General features: G+C 34.4%; 1 pseudogene; it reads right to left on the reverse strand.

Annotated features, from left to right (window-relative positions):
• Positions 1-12,568: 12,568 nt before the first annotated feature.
• LOC148940345 (uncharacterized) lies at positions 12,569-13,972 on the reverse strand (annotated as a pseudogene).
• Between the last annotated feature and the right edge of the window lie 9,359 nt (positions 13,973-23,331).

Genomic DNA, 23,331 nt, shown 5'->3' on the forward strand with positions numbered 1-23,331 from the left:
AAAAGCGAGGATTTCTGTTAAATAAATAATTCTTATATTTTTTCCGTTCAATTGAAAGCGAGGATTTCTGTTAAATAAATAATTGTTATACCTTATAAAAGAGCTTTACAGGGTTTGAGGGGCTCTGTTATGTTATTACGTGTGATTTTTTATTTAAATTGGTGTAGTCAAAAAATAGACGAGTTAGTTTTAATAAATTATTATTTTATTTTTTAATTTCTATTGAAAGCGTTGATTTATGTTAAATCAATAATTTTTATACCTTTTAAAATAGCTTTACGGGGTTTGAGGGACTCTGTCGTGTTTTTACGTGTGATTTTTTCTTTAAATTGTGTTAGTTTAAAAATCGAGGCTTTCTTTTAAATAAATAATTTTTTTAATTTTTAAAATATCTTTACGGGGTTTTATGGGCTCTGTTGTTTTATTCCGTTTGATTTTTTCTTTACATGGTGTTCGTTCAAAAAAGCGAGGATATTCCGTGTGATTTTTTCTTTACATGGTGTTCGTTCAAAAAGCGAGGATTTCTGTTTAATTGTTATAACTTTTAAAATAGCTTTACGGGGTTTGAAATAGATAACAAGAGTTCAAGGACTCTTCCCCGCAATGACTTCCAAGGGTTTTTTTCTCAAAAAATATGTTAATACGTTTAGGCAATAAATATCTTTAAGCTTAACCCGTCTTTATTCTTTAGAATAGTTTTATTCATTTCATTAAATTATGAAGAAATTGTAAGTAAGCAACAATAGCTTTCTTGAATTCGCTTCCTGCACCCAATACAGATATTTAATTCAAGAAATCATATTAAAATCGCAAGTAAGCAATAAAGTCTTTATTGTTTTCACCTATTGGATACACAATACTGAAATTTCATTCAATAAATTATGAAGGAATTCTAAATAGGTAACACACTCATTCTTGAGGTCACCTCTTGTATACACAATGCAGAAATTTTATTTAAGTAAATATCAAAAATTTTATGTAAGTAACAATTTCTTTATTCAATTTGACACCTTGATAATTAAAAAAAGAAACTTCTTTCATAAGTTAATAGCGAAATTTTAATCAAGCAACAAACTATTTATTAAAGTTACCTCATGGATACTCAATGCAAAAATTTCATTTAAAAAATTATCAAAAACTACAAGTAAGAAGCAAACTCTTTCAGAAATATATTAATACGTTTAAGCAATAAATATCTTTAAGCTTAACACTTCTTTACTCATTAGATTAGTTTTATTCATTTCATCAAATTATGAAGAAATTGTAAGTAAGTAACAATAGCTTTCTTGAACTTTCATCCTACACACAATACAGATATTTAATTCAAGAAATCATAATAAAATTACAAGTAAGTAATAAATTCTTTATTGTTTTCACCTATTGGATACACAATACTGTAATTTCATTCAAGAAATTATGAGGGAATTGTAAATAGGTAACACACTCATTCTTGAGGTCACCTCTTGTATACACAATGCAGAAATTTCATTTAAGAAATTATCAAAAATTGTACATAAGTAGCAAATTCTTTCTTTAAGTCGCCTCTTGGATAAATAAAAAAAAGACATTTAATTCGAGAAATTATGAAGAAATTCTAAGTAAGAAACACACTCATTCTTGAGGTTACCTCATGGATACACAATGCAGAAATTTCATTTAAGAAATTATCAAAAATTGTAAGTAGCAAATTCTTTCTTGAACTAGCCTCCTGGGTAAATAAAAAGACAGTTTATTCAAGAAATTATGACAAAATTCTAAGAAAGTAACAAACTCTTTCTTGAAGTTACCTCATGGATACACAATGCAGAAATTTCATTTAAGAAATTATGAAAAAATTGTAAGCAAGTAACAAACTCTTTCATGAAGTCACCTCGTGGATACACAATAAAGAAATTTCATTAAAGAAATTATGAAAAAATTGTAAGTAAGTAGCAAATTCTTTCTTGAATTCACCTACTGGATAAACAAAAAAGACATTTCGTTCAAGAAATTATGACAAAATTCCAATTAAGTAACAAACTCTTTATTGTTTTCATGACTTAGATACACGATGTAGAAATCTAATTCAAGAAACTATGAAAAAAGTCTCAGTAAGTAACAATTTCTTTCTTGAAGTCAACTCTTGTGTAGAAATTTAATTCAAGAAATTATGAAAAAATTCTCAGCAAGTAACAATTTCTTTTCTTGAAGTCAACTTTTGGATACACAATATGGAAATTTCATTTAAGAAATTATGAAAAAATTGTAAGCAAGTAACAAACTCTTTCCTGAAGTCACTTCTTGGATACACAATACAGAAATTTTATTAAAGAAATTATGAAAAAATTGTATGTAAGTTGCAAATTCTTTCTTGAATTCACCTGCTGGATAAACAAAAAAGACATTTCATTCAAGACATTATGACAAAATTCCAAGTAAGTAAAAAACTCTTTATTGTTTTCATGACTTAGATACACGATGTAGAAATTTAATTCAAGAAACTATGAAAAAATTCTCAGTAAGTAACAATTTCTTTATTGAAGTCAACTCTTGTGTGGAAATTTAATTCAAGAAATTATGAAAAAATTTTCGGTAAGTAACAATTTCTTTTATTGAAGTCAACTCTTGGATACACAATATGGACATTTAATTTAAGAAATTATGAAAAAATTGTAAGCAAGTAACAAACTCTTTCCTGAAGTCACCTTTTGGATACACAATGCAGAAACTTAATTTAAGAAACTATAAAAAAAATTGTAAGTAAGTAACAAATTCTTTCTTGAAGTCACCTCTTGGATACACAATACAGAAATTTCATTAAAGAAGTTATGAAAAAATTGTTAGTTAGTAGCAAATTCTTTCTTGAATTCACCTGCTGGATAAACAAAAAGACATTTCGTTCAAGAAATTATGACAAAATTCTAAGTAAGTAACAAACTCTTTCTTGAAGTTACCTCATGGATACACAATGCAGAAATTTCATTTAAGAAATTATGAAAAAATTGTAAGCAAGTAACAAACTCTTTCATGAAGTCACCTCGTGGATATGAAAAAATTGTAAGTAAGTAGCAAATTCTTTCTTGAATTCACCAGCTGAATAAACAAAAAAGACATTTCGTTCAAGAAATTATGACAAGATTCCAAGTAAGTAACAAACTTTTTATTGTTTTCATGACTTAGATACACGATGTAGAAATTTAATTCAAGAAATTATGAAAAAATTCTCAGTAAGTAACAATTTCTTTCTTGAAGTCAGCTCTTGTCTAGAAATTTAATTCAAGAAATTATGAAAAAATTCTCAGTAAGTAACAATTTCTTTCTTGAAGTCAACTCTTAGATACACAATACAGAAATTTCATTTAAGATATTATGAAAAAAATTGTAAGCAAGTAACAAACTCTTTCCTGAAGTCACCTCTTGGATACATAATGCAGAAACTTCATTTAAGAAACTATGAGAAAATTGTAAGTAAGTAACAAAGTCTTTCTTGAAGTCACCTCTTGGATACACAATACAGAAATTTCATTGAAGAAATTATGAAACAATTGTAAGTAAGTAGCAAATTCTTTCTTGAATTCACCTGCTGGATAAACAAAAAGACATTTTGTTCAAGAAATTATGACAAAATTCTAAGTAAGTATAAAACTCTTAATTGTTTTCACGACTTAAATATACTCTGTAGAAATTTAATTCAAGATATTATGAAAAAATTCTCAGTAAGAAGTAAGTAACAAACTATTTATCGATTTCACCTCTTGAATACAAAAAAAACAAAAAATATTTCATTCAAGAAATTATGACAAAATTCTAAGTAAGTAAAAAACTCATTCTTGAATTCGCCGTTTACATGTACAATACAGAAATTTCATTCTATGGGACCTCTACATGTGATTAAACGCGTTTTGAAACTACATGCTTTTTGCTTGCCTTTCCTTGGCGCCATTCCAAACGAGCGGGGATTCCCCACTGGTTCCCACACATTGCAAAAAAGTGACCAGTACGAAAACTCCACGTTTTCAACCAGACTGATATATATATATATATATATATATATATATATATATATATATATATATATATATATATATATATATATATATATATATATATATATATATATATATATATATATATATATATATATATATATATATATATATATATATATATATATATATATATATATATATACATATATGTATATATATATATATATATATATATATATATATATATATATATATATATATATATATATATATATATATATATATATATATATATATATATATATATCAGTCTAGTTGAAAACGTGGAGTTTTCGTACTGGTCACTTTTTTGCAATGTGTGGGAACCAGTGGGGAATCCCCGCTCGTTTGGAATGGTGCCAAGGAAAGGCAAGCAAATTATATATATATATATATATATATATATATATATATATATATATATATATATATATATATATATATATATATATATATATATATATATATATATATATATATATATATATATATATATATATATATATATATATATATATATATATATATATATATATATATATATATATATATATATCTCGGGGGAGAAATCTCGGGGGAGTATTCTCCTCAAAAATAATTTTCTATCTTAAAATCAACTACGCTGAATAAAATGGGTAGCTCAAAATTTTTATTGGAAGTGTTTGGGGGAATGATGGGCATGGGGAGGGGATAGTTGCCCTTCAGTCACTTTCGACTATTATAAAGGGAACTAGATATCTCGATTTCCAGTCGAATGAGCCTGTTTTGAAGTTTCTATGACAACACCTTCTATAAAAACCTTATATGCCCCCAGGGCATAAATTAAAACCCTTGCCCTGAGGGTTTTGGGGGAGTGTCCTCCTCAAACATATTTTTTCTATGCGGAAATCAACTACGCTGAACAAAATGGCTATTTCAAAATTTTTTTTGGATGTGTTTGGGGGATTCATGGGCGTGGGGGGGCTAGTTGCCCTCCAATCACTTTTGACTATTGAAAAGGGCACTAGCTTTTTGAATTTCCAATCGAATCAGCCTTTTTTTAAGTTTCTACGACAACACCTTCTATAAAAACCTTATATGCCCCCTGGGTATAACTTAAAACACTTGCCCTGAGGGTTGTGGGGGAGTGTCCCCCTCAAAAATATATTTTCTATCTGGAAATCAACTACGCTGAACAAAATGGCTATCTCAAAAGAGTGATTGGATGTGTTTTGGGAAATGATGGGCGTCGAGGGGGGGGGCTAGTAACACTCCAATCGCTTTCGATTATTAAAAAGGGCACTAGCCCTTTAATTTCCATTCGATTGAGCCCGTTTTGGAGTTTTTAAGACAATTTCTTCTATAAAAAACTTATATGCCCCCAGGGCATAACTGAAAACCCTTGCCCTGAGGGTTGTGGGGGAGTGTCCTCCTCAAAAATATATTTTCTATTTGGAAATCAACTAAGCTGAACTAAATGGCTATCTAAAAATTTTGATTGGATGTGTTTGGGGGAATTGTGGGTGTGGGAGGGGGCTAGTTGACCTCCAATCATTTTCGACTATTAAAAAGGCACTAGAACTCTCGATTTCCAATCGAATGATCCGTTTTTGAAGTTTCAACAACAACCCCTTCAATATAAAGTGCCTCTGGAGAAAAAAATAATGATAAATAATCAGAGGCAACGCTGTAGCGTTGCCTATAGTGAAGGCCATACGTGAAGGCTATTTTTTATAGTGAAGGCCATTTTTTATTATTATTATTTGTTTTCACAGAGGCACTTCATATGGAAGGGTTTGTCGTAGAAACTTCAATGGGGGTTAATTCGATTGGAAATAGAGAGTTCTAGTGCCCTTTTCAATTGTCGAAAATGATTGGAGGGCAAACAGCCCCCCCACGCCCACAATTCCACCAAACACATCCAATCAAAATTTTGAGATTGCGATTTTGTTTAGCAAGGGTTTTAAGTTATACCCTGAGGGCATATAAGGTTTCTATAGAAGGCGTTGTCGTAGAAACTTCAAAAAAGGTTCATTTGATTGGAAATTCAAAAAGCGAGTGCCCTTTTTAATAGTCGAAAGTAATTGGAGGGCAACTAGCCTCCCCCCCCACGTCCATCATTTCCTCAAACACATCCAATCAAAATTTTGAGATAGCCATTTTGTTCTGCATAGTTGATTTCCAGATAGAAAATTATTTTTGAGGAGGATACTCCCCACAACCCTCAGGGCAAGGGTTTTAAGTTATGCCCTGGGGGCATATAAGGTTTTTATAGAAGGTGCTGTCGTAGAAACTTCAAAACAGGCTCATTTGATTGGAAATTAAACGGCTAGTGCCCTTTTTAATAGTCGAAAGTGATTGGAGTGCAACTAACCCTCTCCCCCCGACGCCCATCATTTCCCCAAACATATCCAGTCAAAATTTTGAGATTGCCATTTTGTTCAGCGTAGTTGATTTCCAGATAGAAAATATGTTTTTGAGGAGGACACTCCCCCACACCCTTCAGGGCAAGGGTTTTAAGATATGACCTGGGGGCATATAAGGTTTTTATAGCAGGCGGTGTCGTAGAAACTTCAAAAAAGGCTCATTCGATTGGAAATTCAAAGGGATATTGCCCTTTTTAATAGTCGAAAGTTATTGGAGGGCAATTAGCCCCCCCACACCAATTATTCTCTCAAACACATCCAATCAAAATTTTGAAATGGCTATGTCGTTCCGCATCCACAAAGATATACAATATCTTTTGTTTATTATCACATGTAAATCATAGTTATGAAGCTTCTTAAGGTAAAATTGAAATGCTAAGAATGACCGGAAAATAACACAAACAAATCATTGCTTATGTCGGCCATTATTTAACAAAATTTGAACTTTAGCGTAAAGAGTGAGGTATTGACGAGGGGGCGAACTTCCTCATATACGCAATATGAGCGGGTACGCCTCCTCGTCAATACTTCGCTCTTTACACTAAAGTTCAAATCACAAAGGCCGTTTAATTAGAATAAATAGCTCTTTTGAAATTACTAAAAATACTTTAGCGTAAAGAGTAGGGTATTGAGAAAGGGAAGAACCCTCTCATGTGCGTAACAATATCTGTTCATTTTAAGTTTTAATGTTACTCCTTACTTTCAGGTGAAAAAACTTGCTTTTTATTTAATTTCTGATTGTGCTTTAAATAATTTTGAGATAGCCATTTTGTTCAGCGTAGCTGATTTCCAAATAGAAAATATATTTTTGAGGAGGACACTCCCCCACAACCCTCAGGGCAAGGGTTTTAAGTTATGCCCTGGGGGCTTATAAGGTTTTTACAGAAGACGTTCTCGTAGAAACTTCAAAACAGGCTCATTCGATTGGAAATTAAAGGGCTAGTGCCACTTTTAATAGTTGAAAGTGATTGGAGTGCAACTAGCCCCCCCCCCTCCCCGACGCCCATCATTTCCTCAAACACATCCAATCAAAATTTTGAGATGGCTATCTTTTTCAGCGTAGTTGATTTCCAGATAGAAACTATATTTTGAGGAGGACACTCCCCCACAACACTCAGGGCAAGGGTTTTAAGTTATGCCCTGGGGGCATATTAGGTTCTTATAGAAGGCGTTGACGTAGAAACTTCAAAACATGCTCATTCGATTGGAAATTAAAGGGCTAGTGATCTTTTTAATAGTCGAAAGTGATTGGAGTGTAACTAGCACCCCTCTCCCCCCACGCCGATCATTTCCCCAAACACATCCAATTAAAATTTTGTTCGGCGTAGTTGATTTCCAGATAGAAAATATAATTTTGAGGAGGACACTCCCCCACAACCCTCAGGGCAAGGGTTTTAAGTTATGTCCTGGGGGCATATAAGGTTTTTATAGAAGGTGTTGTCGTAGAAACTTCAAAACAGGCTCATTTGATTGGATATTAAACGGCTAGTGCCCTTTTTAATGGTCGAAAGTGATTGGAGTGCAACTAACCCTTTCCCCCCGACGCCCATCATTTCCCCAAACATATCCAGTCAAAATTTTGAAATGGCCATTTCGTTCAGCATAGTTGATTTCCACATAGAAAATATATTTTTGAGGAGGGCAATTCTCCACAACCCTCGGGGCAAGGTTTTTATAGATGGCGGTGTCGTAAAAACCGTAAAGCACCAATGGGGCAGTAAGTTTTAGGCTTCTGCAGTGAGGCGATACCCAAACTCTTGTTTGTAGTTATTTTAATTCGATTCAAACTTGATTTGCATATTCAATTTAAATTTCACTCGTTTTAAGATTTATTTATTCATTTACATTAATATATATTGTATGTTTGTTCGCATTTATTGTTTATTTAATTTAAGTAAGAGAATGATTCTTTTACCGTTAGGGGAGCGGGCAGTAGCCATACTCTTGTTTGTAGTGAAAACACTATTCATTAGAAGTACATAGCCCCTACTCCCTGAAGACGACCGCGGTCTAACAACCAATCCTTAATACAATTCTAACTTGTCTGTGAATTCTTTTCTGCCAATTATTATAATAAAAAAAGGTGAACTAATTTTGTAGAAGTTTGTGGCCACTTAAGTAAGAGAATGATAATCTATGAATCTATGAAGTACCCACATCGTTTTGACTTCCAACGATGTACGTGTAACAGCTATGCCATTGTCCCTGAAATGTTTTTCAGTAAATGAAGAAATAGTCACTTTCAACCTCAGAGTGGTTGAACCACCTAATGACCATCATTAAAATGAGAAACAGTTTCTATTTTGTACCAAAATTTTGAACATAATTTTAATTAAGTAATCCTAAGATCCGGAGTAATCCATGTTTTGCCTTAAATTTACCTAAATTGCAGCCTCTGGCATATGCATCAATTCTTTCATACCCTTTTCACTGTCATATTTTTTTATACTATTATCGAATATGTATATTTCCTGATTTCTCCCAAAATCATAAGAATATGCTGCTTGTGAAAGGTTATCTCTTGTGTAAAGTTTTAGACAATAGAAAACTAAAGGTCATAAGGGCAATAAGGTTTTGATGTTTTATTGTTTTTTAGTTGTGCACTAAGATTAGTGAAAACAGGGCCACCAACGAGAATTTTTTGTACAGCCAGCCCCGTCCGCCCACCCCTTAGCATTAAATCCGACCCCCTCTTCCCATTTGCAGCGCAAATTGGAAGATAGGTTTGTGTACTGCAACGATTATATAATTCTTTCTAGATACTAAAAGAATTTTTTCTGTTTTAGATTTTGTATCCATATAAAAGGATTTCCTCATTGCCATAAAGTGATTAAGGTTTCGATGTTTTATTGCTTTTTTAGTTATGCACTAATATCTGGAAAAACAAGACCACCAGCTATAAGCCTTTGTTCTGCAAGTCCTGTCCGCCCACCTCATTGCAATAAAACAGACTTTCTCCACTCAGTAGTTGCACAAATGGGAGGATATCTCTACATACTACTTGTTAATGGTTACCTTTTTTAGAAAAGCTATTTTAGATATTTTTTTTTTATTAATGTTTTCTGTTAATATGTCTTTGACAATAGAAATCCAAAGGTCATAAAGACCATAAGACTTTAATGTTTTATTGGGCCCTTTTGTAAAAGCTCCTCATTTTGTTGTGGACAGCCAGCCCCACCTGTCCAACCCTTAGCGTTAAACCTGATCCCCTAATATCCTTCCATTTGCAGCGCAATTCGGAGGATAGGTTTATATACTGCAACAATTATACAATTTTTTCTAGATACTAAAAGAATTTTTTTCTGTTTGTAGATTTTGCTTCCATATAAAAGGATATCCTTATTGCCATAAAGGCAATAAGGTTTCTACATTGTATTGTTTTTAGTTTCGCAATAAGATCAGTAAAAACAGGGCCACCAACTGGAATGTTTCGCATTTGCAGCGCAAAGTGGAGGATAGGTTTATGTACTGCAACGATTATCTAATTCTTTCTAGATACTAAAAGAATTTTTTCTGTTTTAGATTTTTCTTCCATATAAAAGGATTTCCTCGTTGCCATAAAGGCAATAAGGTTTTGATGTTTTATTTGTTTTTAGTTTCGCAATAAGATCAGTAAGAACAGGGCCACCAACTGGAAGGTTTTGCACAGCCAAAACTATTGGGCCTTCTTCTAAGAACTCCTTATTTTCAAAAAACAGCTCATTTGATTAGTTATCACGTACCTTTTTAAGATTCAAAAGTTTTGAGAAGGCATCCCCCCTTACACCTTTTTTCTTCAAATGGACCAGATAGATTTGGAATAGCTATTTTAGTTCAAAATATTCCTAAGGCAAAAAAATTACAGTGACATATAAGGTTTTCTCATGAAGAAAATAGGGCATCTTTCCAACCCCATAATATTCTCGCATTTGCAGCGCAAATGGGAGGATAACTATATACTGCTTGTGAATGGTTATCTCTTGTGTAAAGTTATTTTAGTTTATTTTAACAGAAAATAGGGCATGTTTGATCGTGGATCTTCTTGATGCGCTGCTAGTTGTGTATAAATGCACTGAGATTCGTGAAAAAAGTGCTCTAATGTAAAGGTTTCACACAGCCAACCCTGTCCGCCCCCTAGCATCAAACCCGACCCCTTAATATCCTCCCACTTACAGCGCATATAAATATGTGTCTGTGAGTACCACAGCTTTATAGACTCCTTGTCCATGGTTATCACCTATATAAGTTTGTTTTATTAATTGTTACTTATCCTTTCAGGTCATATAATGGAGGCAGCTAGGTTATAATATTTCTGTAGAAATTCATTATGATTTATTTGAATATGAAGTAGAAATATGATTCATTTAAATCAAAATATAGCTTATTATAAAACTTCATAGAGTTGACATTTTTCATATTTTTAATAGAAAACTAAAGTCAAATCAAGTTACAGCCATATTTGAAAGAACCAAAGAAAGAGTATTTGAAAGAATAGGACTAAATGTACACATAAAAGAAGTTTTTACTTGTCATTCTGCTGTTAAAAGGGTGTCCTCTACTCACAGAAAATCCTTTTATACGGAGGCAAAATCTACAAACAAAAAAGTTCTTTCAGTATTTACTCTAACTCCAATTTTTCAAATTTTAATTAAAAGTTTCGAATAACAAAACAGGGAAACTGAGATCTTTCATCTAGTTTTACTCCACAAAAGAATATATAACAGCAATAATAGATGACAGATCAAAACAGAAAGTTAAAGACATTTCACAAAATTGTGTGAAAAATATTGTAAAGAAAAAATGGCTGTAACTCCAAACTTTACCGAAATAAAATGTAAAAACATTAGATTTTAGAATAAATTACAAAATAAATAAACTTGACAGAAATTCGTAAGTGGTAATTCTTTCAAAATGTTATTCCTTTCCATGAAGGACATTAGCTAGGCTAAAGGCTATAAGTGGTATGCTTCCTTTAAAATGTTACTCCTTTCCAAGAATAACATTAACTAGGCTACAGGCAGCAAGGCTATTGAAATATATATGAAAAAAATCAAAAATTTAAAAGTCATATAATTCCTTCACAATGTTATTCCTTCCAAGACTGCATGTAAATAAGATTCATGTTTCTAGCTATCTGAAGTTCCCTTTCGTATCGCGTTATTTTTAACCCCTAAATAAACTATTCTCATGTCACTTGCTGCTTGTCTTGCTATGATTGATCAGAATGACAAAATAATGAAATCAGTATAATTGACTAGCATCCAACTATGCAATATATTACAAACTGGAAAGTATAAAAATAAACATATTCCTGTCCCGTCACGTTGTCCTCTTGTGAAAAAGAATCCTTAGTATTGAGTCTATAAAAATATAGAGTAATTTTTCTAAAGTATAGATATTCAGTATAAATCTTGAATATATACAAAGGCTATCAAGAATAAGATAAATGGTCGGTGAAATAACATTTATTACAATTGTAAGATTTAGATATTTGAAACCTCTCGCTTGTGGTTTGCTTCGAAGTAATGCATTTTTGAAGTGAATGGTAAAAGTAGCTTTACAATATTTACGATCGTTCCTAGAATTACACTCTCTGGATAGCCTTAGATAAGAGGATCTGAGTTTTAATTGCTTTATTGACAGCATTTAAAAATGTGAAAGTACTTTCTATTTTACCTTAATCATAAAAATGGGTAAACTAGTGTAATCTTAAACCATGTGGTAGTCAAATTCATGAGTATGTATCTTAAACTACGCGGTAATCTATCTAATCCAATCTGCATGGTAATCCAATCTTTGAAGCATCCATATCATTTTGAATTCACACGACGTAAGCATTACAGCTATGCCAGTGTCCCTGGAATCCTTTTCAGTAAACGGAGAAATAGCCACTCTCAACCTCAAGAGTGGTTGAACCACTTATTGGTAATCATGAAATATTTAGAACACTTTTTTTTTACCTTACTTTCGAACATTATGTAATTCTTGTATTCCTAAGATCTCTAGTAGTTTATTTTTCGCAATGGTCTAGTCTAATATGTAGTAACTAATCTAATATATCATCTCGATTTTTAGGAATACTTTTCAAGAATGAGAAAAGTCATATCTGATAGGTCAGCCGCATCCATGTGGTTTTGATTTCTTACAATCTAATCATTGCAGGTGCACCAGCGTCCCTCAAGTGTTCGTCTGTACAAAAGTAATGGCCACAATCCAAAGTTGTACCAATGTGAATTGCGGCAGCAATAATCTTGTACATTTGGGTTGACTTAGAAAATTCGTTGTAACTTTTGCCAGTAGTATACACTCGTCCGTGGTTTCAATACAAATTGAGTCCACATCGATCTCTATGATATTTCTACAGTTTTTGTGTATCATTGTTCTTCGATCCAAATTTATTGCAAGGAACTGGCTTGTTTTGGTAAATACTGTTTTCAGTGTCAGATTGTGTTGATACGGAAATTTTTTGCCCACTAGGTGTGGGTTTAATACTCTATGAAACGGAATGTCCGTGCTATCAAGTTCTCCTTTCCACGCAGGTGCATCTGGGTTAAGAACCCCTAGAACTGGAAAGTAGCTAACTTTTACATCTGGGAATGTGTCCCCAATTTGAGTTCAATGACAGCTCTCACACACCCAAAACTTTTGATTCTTGAAATGGAATTTCTCACTTAGTGCACTTTCATTGATTACTGGATTTGCCATGGTGTTCTCATAGTCAATTCTTTCAAATAGAGCCTCCCAGAATTCACATAATGACTGCTGCCTTTGCTCTGAAAAACCGTATTGACTTGGAAGTAAGCTCCAAAGCATCTTGGTTGATTCCTTCTTTTGAAGAGATGACAATGCAAGACGTTCAATTTCTTTTGAAACTGGGCCTTTCAAATGGGCAAGCGTGTCAAAGAGTACTTCGTGCATGCTAAAGAGACACTGAACAGCCGAGTTTACATAACACGAAACGTTGTCAAGATTATATAGCCCTTTCCTGCCTCCTCCAATTCCTGACTTGTAAAGGCCATGTAAAGTGTCTTGGTTTTTAGCACGTTTTGGAGACAACACTTCTTTAACGCTTATTCTTCTGTTACTGTTATTATACTCTTGGATTCTTACACTTATTTTTTCCGTGTTTCTGGGGTCTTTCAGGTGTCGTCTCTTTGCAAACCATTGGCTGCTTAGGTTTGTCAAAAACACAGAGATTTGGTCTGTATTTACTTCTTAGACGGTTATATTCTGTGATCGCCTCACGGTCGGCAAAAAAATTTTTCTATCCAGTTCTATGAGATATAATCCAGCACTACTTGTTACTCTTGACAAGGCAACATAAATCATTCCTGGTCCAAAACATGTGTTTCCAGCATCAACTATAGCACACTCTAAGCTAAGGCCTTGTGACTTATGGATCGTAATAACAAAAGCTAGCTGTAGTGGAAACTGTCTTCTAGTGTAATAGATTTGTTTTAACGCTTCAAATCTCACAGGTTCACGGGATATTTCAACCATGTTTTTTTTTTCAGTAAATTGTACAGTGATGCTACCAATTTCACCATTTGGTAGACTTTTAAATCCTTTGACATATCCCATTGACCCATTAACTAATCCTTTCTCATCAGCAATATTTCTTTGTTTGCATAACTTTTGCCCCAGTGCACAACACCAGATTCTTTGATGCGCCACCAGTAAGTTTAATGTCATCTTCAAAACGAATGACATTATTCTCTGCTTCTTCCTCAATTCGCTTATCTTTAACGACCGAGGAAAGTTGGTCAATTGCAGTTAGAGTCAATAAATTTGAGCTGGATTTTTGTAAAATTATTGTATTCACTAGTTTACAATCATCATTTGTGGGCATAAGAATAACAGGATACTTTCCTTCATTAGCCAGTCGTAGATATCAATCTTAAACTTCTTCAGGGATAGCTCTTTGGTCCTTACCAAATTTTCTTGCATTGAGATTATGAAGTTGGGTCTCTTCACACTTTCCAACTCGAATGTTTGCTAGAGTTTCTCCGTACACTTTGTCTGTTTTTTGTCTCATGTTGATAGTCAGTTCATCATAATCAAACTCCTTCCATAGGTCAAATGTACCAATGAAACCAATACGATTTCGAATTTCAAGACGCGTCAGACAAGCATATGGTGCATTTGCTAAAACTGGTCGTAGTTGAAGAAGATCACCGACGAGAACACAGTTACTATTTCCCATTGAAAGATTGTTTGACATAATCTCTGTAAGACGCAAGTGAAAATACATCATCATTAATGACGAAACCATGCTTGTCTCGTCAATGATAAACAGACGTGTTTGCGACAATTTTTTCCCCAGTGTAAGTAACTGTTCAGAGGAGAGAGGATTATATTATGCCGTTGTTTGCTTGTCCACTGGCAAACTTATACATCGATGTATTGTTAAACCTTTTTTGCTGCTAAATGCAAGTCCTGTTGGGGCCATAACGACCACTGGGCAGATTTCTTTTCTAAATTGGTTACAAAGTATTCTTCGATTAACATCAATGACTAGTGATTTTCCCGTTCCTCCAAATCCGGAAACGAACATTTTAAGTGATTTTTGAGTGTTTCCACCATTGATGATAGCCAAGACTTTGTCAACTATTCTTCTTTGATCAATATTCAGTGATTTGTAGTCTGATTGTAACTGATCCATTGTGTCAAACTCCAAAATCTGTCTGTTTGCTGCTGTCAGGTCCTCCATTGCATCAGCAGCTCTGTCAATTACTTCTCCTTGTATTGCGTTATCGGAATCATCTATTTCTTCAAAAATTGTAGTCTCATTGTCAATTTTATTATGATCAATTACTTTAGCTCTCTCTCGGACTTTCTCTTCAAATTCTTTGTCAATTTTGAATTTGGACACCAGTTTTTGGTGATAGTTCACCATTTCTGGATATTTCAAACTTCAATACAGTATGTTTCAAAAGTGGTTAGGCCACTGACTATAATGTCACTTTCTTTTCTCCATGGTTTAAAAAGGTTGAGAGGCATGGTATAATAAAGTTCATTCTTCTCGTCAGATTCAAGGGGATTAATTTTTTTCTGTCTAATGATGTAAGGTCTGTGGATTCGCTTTCTTAAGTAGAATGATACATTTTTCAGTCTCATACTCTCATCCTTTCCTTGTTTTTCACGTTGATACCAACTAAGCAGCTAATATAAATTGATATTTTCAAAACTGTCAGGTCTATTTGTAGGCACATCAGATGCCCAGTGGGCGACAAATAAATCTGAGCTTTCTGGGTCTTTTTCAGCAAGTTCTTCTATTTCCTTATAGGTTTTCAGTGTCCTTTTCAATTCTGTTAGCTTTGATAAATCGACAAGTCTAAATTGTCTTGAAAAACTATACAGTTTAGTACCAAGAAGCCTATCAGCTGCTTCAATGGCACCAACTTGGCGTGTTTTCACTGAGTTTAGTAAATAAAACCAAGCTTTTTGACTAAGGGATTTAAGGGATTTGTTAATTTCTTCCCACATATTGTCAACATCAGAACTTTCTGCCTTCGTCATGTAATTTGTGATATAATACGGTAGTTTTGAACCAATGTGAGCAATATACTGAACGTCAGCATTGGAAAAATATGGCATCAATAATGAAGGGCTATAGTCAATAACATAGCACTCAGTGTCTTTACGTTGAAGGTCGTAAATTCTCTTACGTGGTTTTTTGCGGTTTGATCCGTGAGCTAAGCAGTCAATGATGTCATGCATCTCCGTCTTTTCTTTTAAAGGACTTGGAAATCCAAATCTACAGTAGCTGATCCATTTTTGGTTTCTTTTGAATTTTCGCTGGCAGTATTTTTTGCATCGACGTATTTGATGATCGGCAGCTAATTTGTGGAGCGTTGGACTTGTTGAAACTTGTTGAGCGTTGGAGCGTTGAAAATATTGAAGACTCCATGTCTCCATCTCGGTTTTTGAGACAATCCATAAAATCGCAAATGTTTTGGTGAGGTCGTACAGTGCCCAGCATATGACCAATGCTATTACAGAAATGTGAAAGTTCTTGAACTTGAAAGCTATGGAATAAGTATTGTATATCTTGACGGAACTGTGGATGTCGACTTAGAAGACGGCATTTGATTGAGACGGCATGTAATCAGAATTCCTAATATAAAACTGACGGGTTATGTCTCTCATGTAGTTTTTTCCGTCGGGAAAAAGATTAGGGAATGCCATAACATCAATTCTTTCTTGAAACAAATCTTCACCTATACCAACCAGTTTTTTCATTTGAAGTTGATCGCATTCAACGTTCTTATTTTTCTGGAAGTCTTCTATGAAGTCTTTTGGGACAGATCCGTCTAGTGGCTGTATTGAAAAATGTTCAACCAGGTTAGATCTTGCATCATTAGATAACTTTTTAAAAATAGCACCTTCCGGTATATTATGTGGGTTTTCTTGACCTTCTTCTTTTTCCAATAGGCGATTTGTAAGTACTTGCTCCAATTCTTCTATTGTGAACGCATATATATTTTTATACAAATAATTGTTGTCTTTTAAACCAAAGAAGAGTGCTGTGTATCTTCCTCAAATCAATCAGTGTAAACCTTACGTTTCTTTTGTAGGTAGGTTGACCGTTGACAATAATCACAAAGCTATGTATGTTTAGTAACTTCTCCGGAAGTATTTCTGTATTTGCTTGAACATCTACTGGCAAATAAACGATTCTTCTTTTAAGAGCATTAGTTAGTTCAGTTGCAGGTCTCTTTGATCCCATTACTTGTCCTAGTCTTAAAATAGTTAGTCAGGGCATGACACACCGAATTAGTGCCAATTCAAACTCTTTCAATGTTGCTATGCATTCAGGAGCTGCTTTCACTTGAAGATTATTTACAACAGAACGAACGTTGTCTTTACATGAAAGCATTTTTCATGCACAGTAATCACATAATTGAAATATATCTAATATATTCTCCCTCCAGCCAGTGGAAAATCTAATTTCTTGTCTTTCTTCTATGGTTTCGTCTAATAAAGTCGTAAACATTTCATTGAATCCCTTTCTCTTTGAAAATGCTCTTAGAAACTTAATATCTTTTGTATTTTTCAACTGTTCACAACAGTCGCATGGAACCGAAGGATACTCATTCCTAATCTGGGCTACTCTAATTAGATTCTTTCCAAAGGTACTCATTATCTGATATTCATCAGTTGACACTCTAAGATTAGATATATGTGGGTTAACATTTCTATATTTAGTTTGAATTTTACAAATTGCTTCTTGAACAAGGGAGTGAAGCATCTGAAAGTTTCCTGAAGTCCTGACAACGGTTATGTCACTAATTATTTTATATTTGTACCCAGCCTTATACAATGCTCTGACAAAGTTTCTATGGACGGGAAAATGCGGAGCTAAGGGTCTTAGAGCTCGAAAAGCACTGTCACAACCATTTTTGGGGTGACAGTAATATGAATGTCCATGCTTTTGCAACAAAGTAAAGAAACTTTTGCAAATATCCAAGTCATCTAGGTATCCTATGACAAGAGAATATGTTGACGATTTTTCTTCACTCATATCAGCTATATCAGGAAATAATTGTTGACATATTTCAATATTAACTGATTCATATTTACAAAGTTGAGGATGACATTTCCATTTCACTGAATCTTTGTTTTCGGGATTTGCTTTTTTAACGTCCCATGTTATATCACTCATTTCCAGATCATCAAAAAGTATTTGACCTACCATACCTTTGTGGGTTGCAGTAGATGCAACCTGTTCATCAATATTAATTGTTCCTTTAAACTCATTGTCACTTATTGTGGCTGTATCTTCGTTTATATATATATATATATATATATATATATATATATATATATATATATATATATATATATATATATATATATATATATATATATATATATATATATATATATATATATATATATATATATATATATATATATATATATATATATATATATATATATATATATATATATATTTTATAAGTTTATATTTTTTCGTTGTTTATAAGTGTTGCTCACTATATTATTATATTATGATTATTACATGCATTTGTTTCAATGCATTGAAATACTTCATATAAATAGAAAAAGAAAATAAGATTATTAAAAATTGCTGAAAAATCAGTTCATGCAGTATTTGCCACCCCAAAGAAATTTCCTGGCGGGGCTGATGATGACGTACCTTGTCCTTTCTACCAATGTGCTAGAAGAAATCGGAATGTAACATTTTAGATGTATATAGAAACAATATAATTAATTCCTACTCCCTCCCCCCACTTCTTTCAATATTTATCTGAAGCCTCGTGAAGAGTAAGCAGTTTGCCAATTAAAACGTACTTTTTTTTAGGAATCTACTCTACCTATACAATGAATTATCCCTCCTCATTATAGCTGATGTGCAATTACAGATGGCCAAATATAGCCCAATTTTACTATTAATAAAATGAATCAACCTCGTTGACTCCAGTGCTGCCACCTTGTGGCATTATTTCTTTTACACCTGGAAAGCCTAAAATATAGTTATTCATACTTTTAAATCAATTAGCTTTTAAAAATTTTAAATTGATTGCAAATTCATGTGCAATTACAGATGGCCAAATATAGCCCAATTTTACTACAAATAAAGCCAATCAACCTCGTTGAATCCAGTGTTGCCACCGTGTGGCAGCCGTGTGGCAAGCCTTAAATATAGTTATTCATACTTTTAAATCAATTAGCTTTTAAGAATTTTAAATTGATTGCAAATTCATCCTCTTCGGGGTAAAGTTGTAGTTTTGTGCCCTAAAATAGCAAGAAAACAAGATCTTCCCTTTGTCCATTCTTTATGGTAACTTGAAAAAAAGCTTTACGTTTGAATGAGCTCCCTCCCAATTATCTTGGACCTTCAGTTTGATACAATCACCCTTGGGAAACATCAAAACAAATGAACATGCATCGACAATAAACATAATTCTTCTAGAAAAAAATGCGAAATTCCACATTTGGAAGATTGGAGCTTGAAACCTCTACGGTAAGATTCCCTGATATTATGTATCTAATAAATGAATTTTCAATAAGATCGCTTGCTTTTTCTGGGGGGGGGGGGTGTTTTGTTTTATTTTGCATGCAATTTAATTTCTCTTTTTATTTGAGAGTTTTGTGGTGATACTTTCTAATTAAGTCAATTTGGAATTTAGCAAAAGTATTAAGACGCAAATACAAAAGTTTAGAAATACCCCTTTATATTAAGATAAGGAACATACCCTGGCAAGTTTATGCCTAACAGGAAATTGAGATATTACCGCTTCCTAGCTATATGCGTCAGTTCGGTCCCGGAAGGTGTGGTTGATAAAATATATAAAAGATACATTTTATGGGAAGGGGCCGCCAGAAATTAATCTTATGCCGAACTGACCTCTGGTCCGTTGATTTAGAAATACCTTGAAATACTGTCGGATCATTGCAAGTGTCTAAGTATTTTATTATATATTATTGTAGATTTCTTATATTTGTTAACTGAGTAAAATTATTGTATTATAGCCAAACTCTCTACAATCTACATTTAGTCTCTCGAATATACCCAGTTGGTATGCCTCATTAGTCCGGTCATAGCCTAAGGCACGCTACCAAAGTGTAATCACCTTAGGGCCATTGTTTATCTCCCCTATAAAAGGAGAATAAAGGCAACAACCACAACATCACTTTAATAACATAAAAACCACCTTACCACAACTGATGGCGGTTGCAAAAACTGGGTCGAGAGGGCTAGATAAAAATAGTAGATTAAAAAAAATGGCTTTACCAGAGGAGAAAATGGCTTCCCTATCAACGGTACTTGAAATTGCCAAAATTATACCAAAATACGCGGGAATTTCAGATGTAGATGAGTTTATCGAAAAATTGAAAATTTTCGACGAACTAACTGAATCGTTTGACGATAAGGTCAAAGAGCAATGCGTTGTAGCCAGATTAAAGGGAAGCGTCCTTAAACATTTCGAGGCAATTAAGAAGAAAGAGCCCAAGGACATTAGTACTCTAATTGAATCTATTAAAACAACGTTCATACAGACAAGCATCTCTGAGAGGCTAAGAACAGAGATAGCGATATTCAATACCTCAACTAGTATCAGGAAATATATGGACAAAATTTGTCGATCTGTATGCTAACAGTTAGAGAAAGGCGGAAATGACGAGACAGTACAGAAAGTCCAATTACATACTTTTACGCAAGGGTTACCAAAAAGCTGTTAAGACTAATATTATCACGGAAACCTGAAAATTTAGAGCAGGCTATAATCCTAGTAGAAACAGCAGGCCGAATGGACTGCGAAAACTTCCGAGGTGTATGCCTTATCCCCATTGCTGCCAAGCTCTTCGCAGTCATACTTTTAAATAGATTCAGAGACACCAGAAACAGCTGAACACGACCAAACCAAGCAGGATTCCGGCCGGGTATGGGTTGCTATGACCAGATTTTTAGCCAGCGACAGATCCTTGGACACCGGCTTAAACACCAGCAGGAAACAATCCAAATCTTCATAGACTTCATTACCGCGTTTGATTCGGTCCATCGTGATGCAGTATTGGTAGCAATGAGAGAGGACAGTGTGCCTGAGAAGATCATCAATCTGCTCAAGGTATACTATGCTGGAACAAAGGCCCGGGTAAGAGTCAATGGCGATCTTTCAAATCTGGTCCTGATCGAGGAAGGTGTACGTCAAGGCTGTGTCCTTTAACCAACTTTTTTCAACTTAGTCATCAATTGGATCCTCAGGGTCCTGGACAATTATAAAGGCGTTGCAGTTAGCCCGTCTTTCTCCGTCACAGATCTTGACTATGCTGACGATGTGGACATGCTTTCTGAATCCGTTGCAGAAGCCCAGGCTATGATAAATGACGTGGGAGTCAAGGCACTTTCTACTGGTCTCCAAATAAGCCTACCAAAAACCATGAGAACCGATGGGATTGATGAAATCCCTGTGACCCTGAATGGTAATCAGATAGAGGACGTTCAGTCGTTCAAATACCTCAGATCGATGGTAAATCCTGCGAGCGAATCTTCAAAAGAAATCCAGAGCCGTATATCGTCAGCCTGGAGTGTCTTCCTTCAATTACGGAAGTATCTCTGGAAGAGGAGCGAACTATCACTACGTACAAAGCTCTGAGTGCATGAAGCTATGGCTCTCTCTGTCTTCCTTTATGGATGTGAAACGTGGTCACTTAAAGCAGCCAAAGCGTTGAGCTTGAATATACTCAACCACAAATGCCTGCGCTATATCCTGGGTATCCGCCTCTCAGATAGAATCTTGAATGAAGAAGTAAGGAGAAGATGTGGAGATTGCCCACTTGTTTCTGACATTGTTAAGCATAGGAGACTGAGATGGTTTGGCCACACAATGCGAAGACCAGATGACCATATAAGCAAAAAATGCCTCAAATGTCTACCACTACCTGCTTGGAAGAAGAGGACAGGAGGTTAAAAGAAGACTTGGCTAGCAACAGTTAAGTCTGATATGGAGCCGATGGGGGAGTTCAGAAAATACGCCCGTCACTGGGATTGCCAGTGCCTGGAAATGATGAAGCCTGCCACCCTCGAGCAAAACCTATAGAAGGAGACATTTCATCATCTGCTGGGAGCCATGATGAGTTTGGATGCGGTTTGAACATACAACAAGTACAAGCACAAGTACAAGTAGTAGAAACAGAGGTCAAAATTGACGACGCCATGAAAGAGTTTGATCGGATGTCGATAAATAACACAGGAGCTCAAGAAAGTATAAAATATGGAAAGGGATAGAAGCGGGTGAGCTTTGAGGAGCCAAATCGTGAGCCAAAAAAGCATGACGGAGGCCAAGAGTTACCGTCTAGGGAAGTAGCTGACAGGTTCCATGATCTTGAGAGATTAGAAGCTAATAATTATAAAAAATATGGGCACCCACCCCACCAAAGACAGATAGTTGGGGAACCAACTATGACATATCAAGAATATTTAGAAGTAACCAGGAAACCAACAAACAATTTCAGAGAAAATTTAATTGCAATTATTGTAGCAACCCAAACACTATGCAGCAGATTGCTGGCATAGAATACGCAAAAAGGACGGACGGACAAGACAAGACACCAGTTCAGAACGCAGGGGGGGGGGGTTGAACTGTAGGAAGGCAGGGAACAAATAATACTTGGCAAACGCCTAATAATATTCGTAAATTTAGACCTAGAAGGCAAACGGTTAACAACACCCAGGGTCAAAACAGCAGCGCTGATGAAAACTGGGATAACCCTAGAAACTATTAGTCAAACAGTGGGCATTCAAACGGAGAAACCAGCCTGTAAGTGGACAGAGCTGAATCCTTACATAGACCCCTTTATAGTTTAGAGTTTTGTGATACAAATGCAAATAAAAATAGTCTACCGATTTTGCGTTGTTTAAAAATTGAGTGTTTTCAAAATTTACCATATTTAGTAGATACTGGTGCGTCTAAATCATCAATTCGAGAGGAATTTTTTAAGAGGTTTCCTCCTAGTGTCGATAATCACGTAAGCAGATGCCAGAAGACCCTGACATCAGTAACAGGTCAAAAGCTGACAATTTTTGGGGAATGTCTGTTAAAATTTAGCACAGGGGATAAAGAAATAATAGTGATGGTGATAATATGTAAGCAGCTACCATTTCCTTATATTCTAGGAGTAGACGCTATAGGGAAATATTGCATCATATGGGAACCCCTAAATGATACAATAACCATAACCCAGGCAAATGAAACTAATAAGCCAATTTGCGTAACAACAGATAAAGAGATTGACGGTTCGAATTATAACCTGAAAATAAACTGAAAAATCACAATAGAAAGGGAACCAACAGCTCAAGTGCTAGCGACATTAAATACAACAGAAGGAAAGGTTAAAACAATGGATGCAATGATCGGAGGATACACCCTCGATGAATACCCCACAATTTTCGTGGAAAATCAAGTTATTAA

The sequence above is a fragment of the Artemia sp. Qi Xiang Cuo genome, chromosome 20 (assembly GCF_049724085.1).
Source record: "Artemia sp. Qi Xiang Cuo chromosome 20, ASM4972408v1, whole genome shotgun sequence".
Taxonomy (NCBI): Eukaryota; Metazoa; Arthropoda; class Branchiopoda; order Anostraca; family Artemiidae; genus Artemia; species Artemia sp. Qi Xiang Cuo.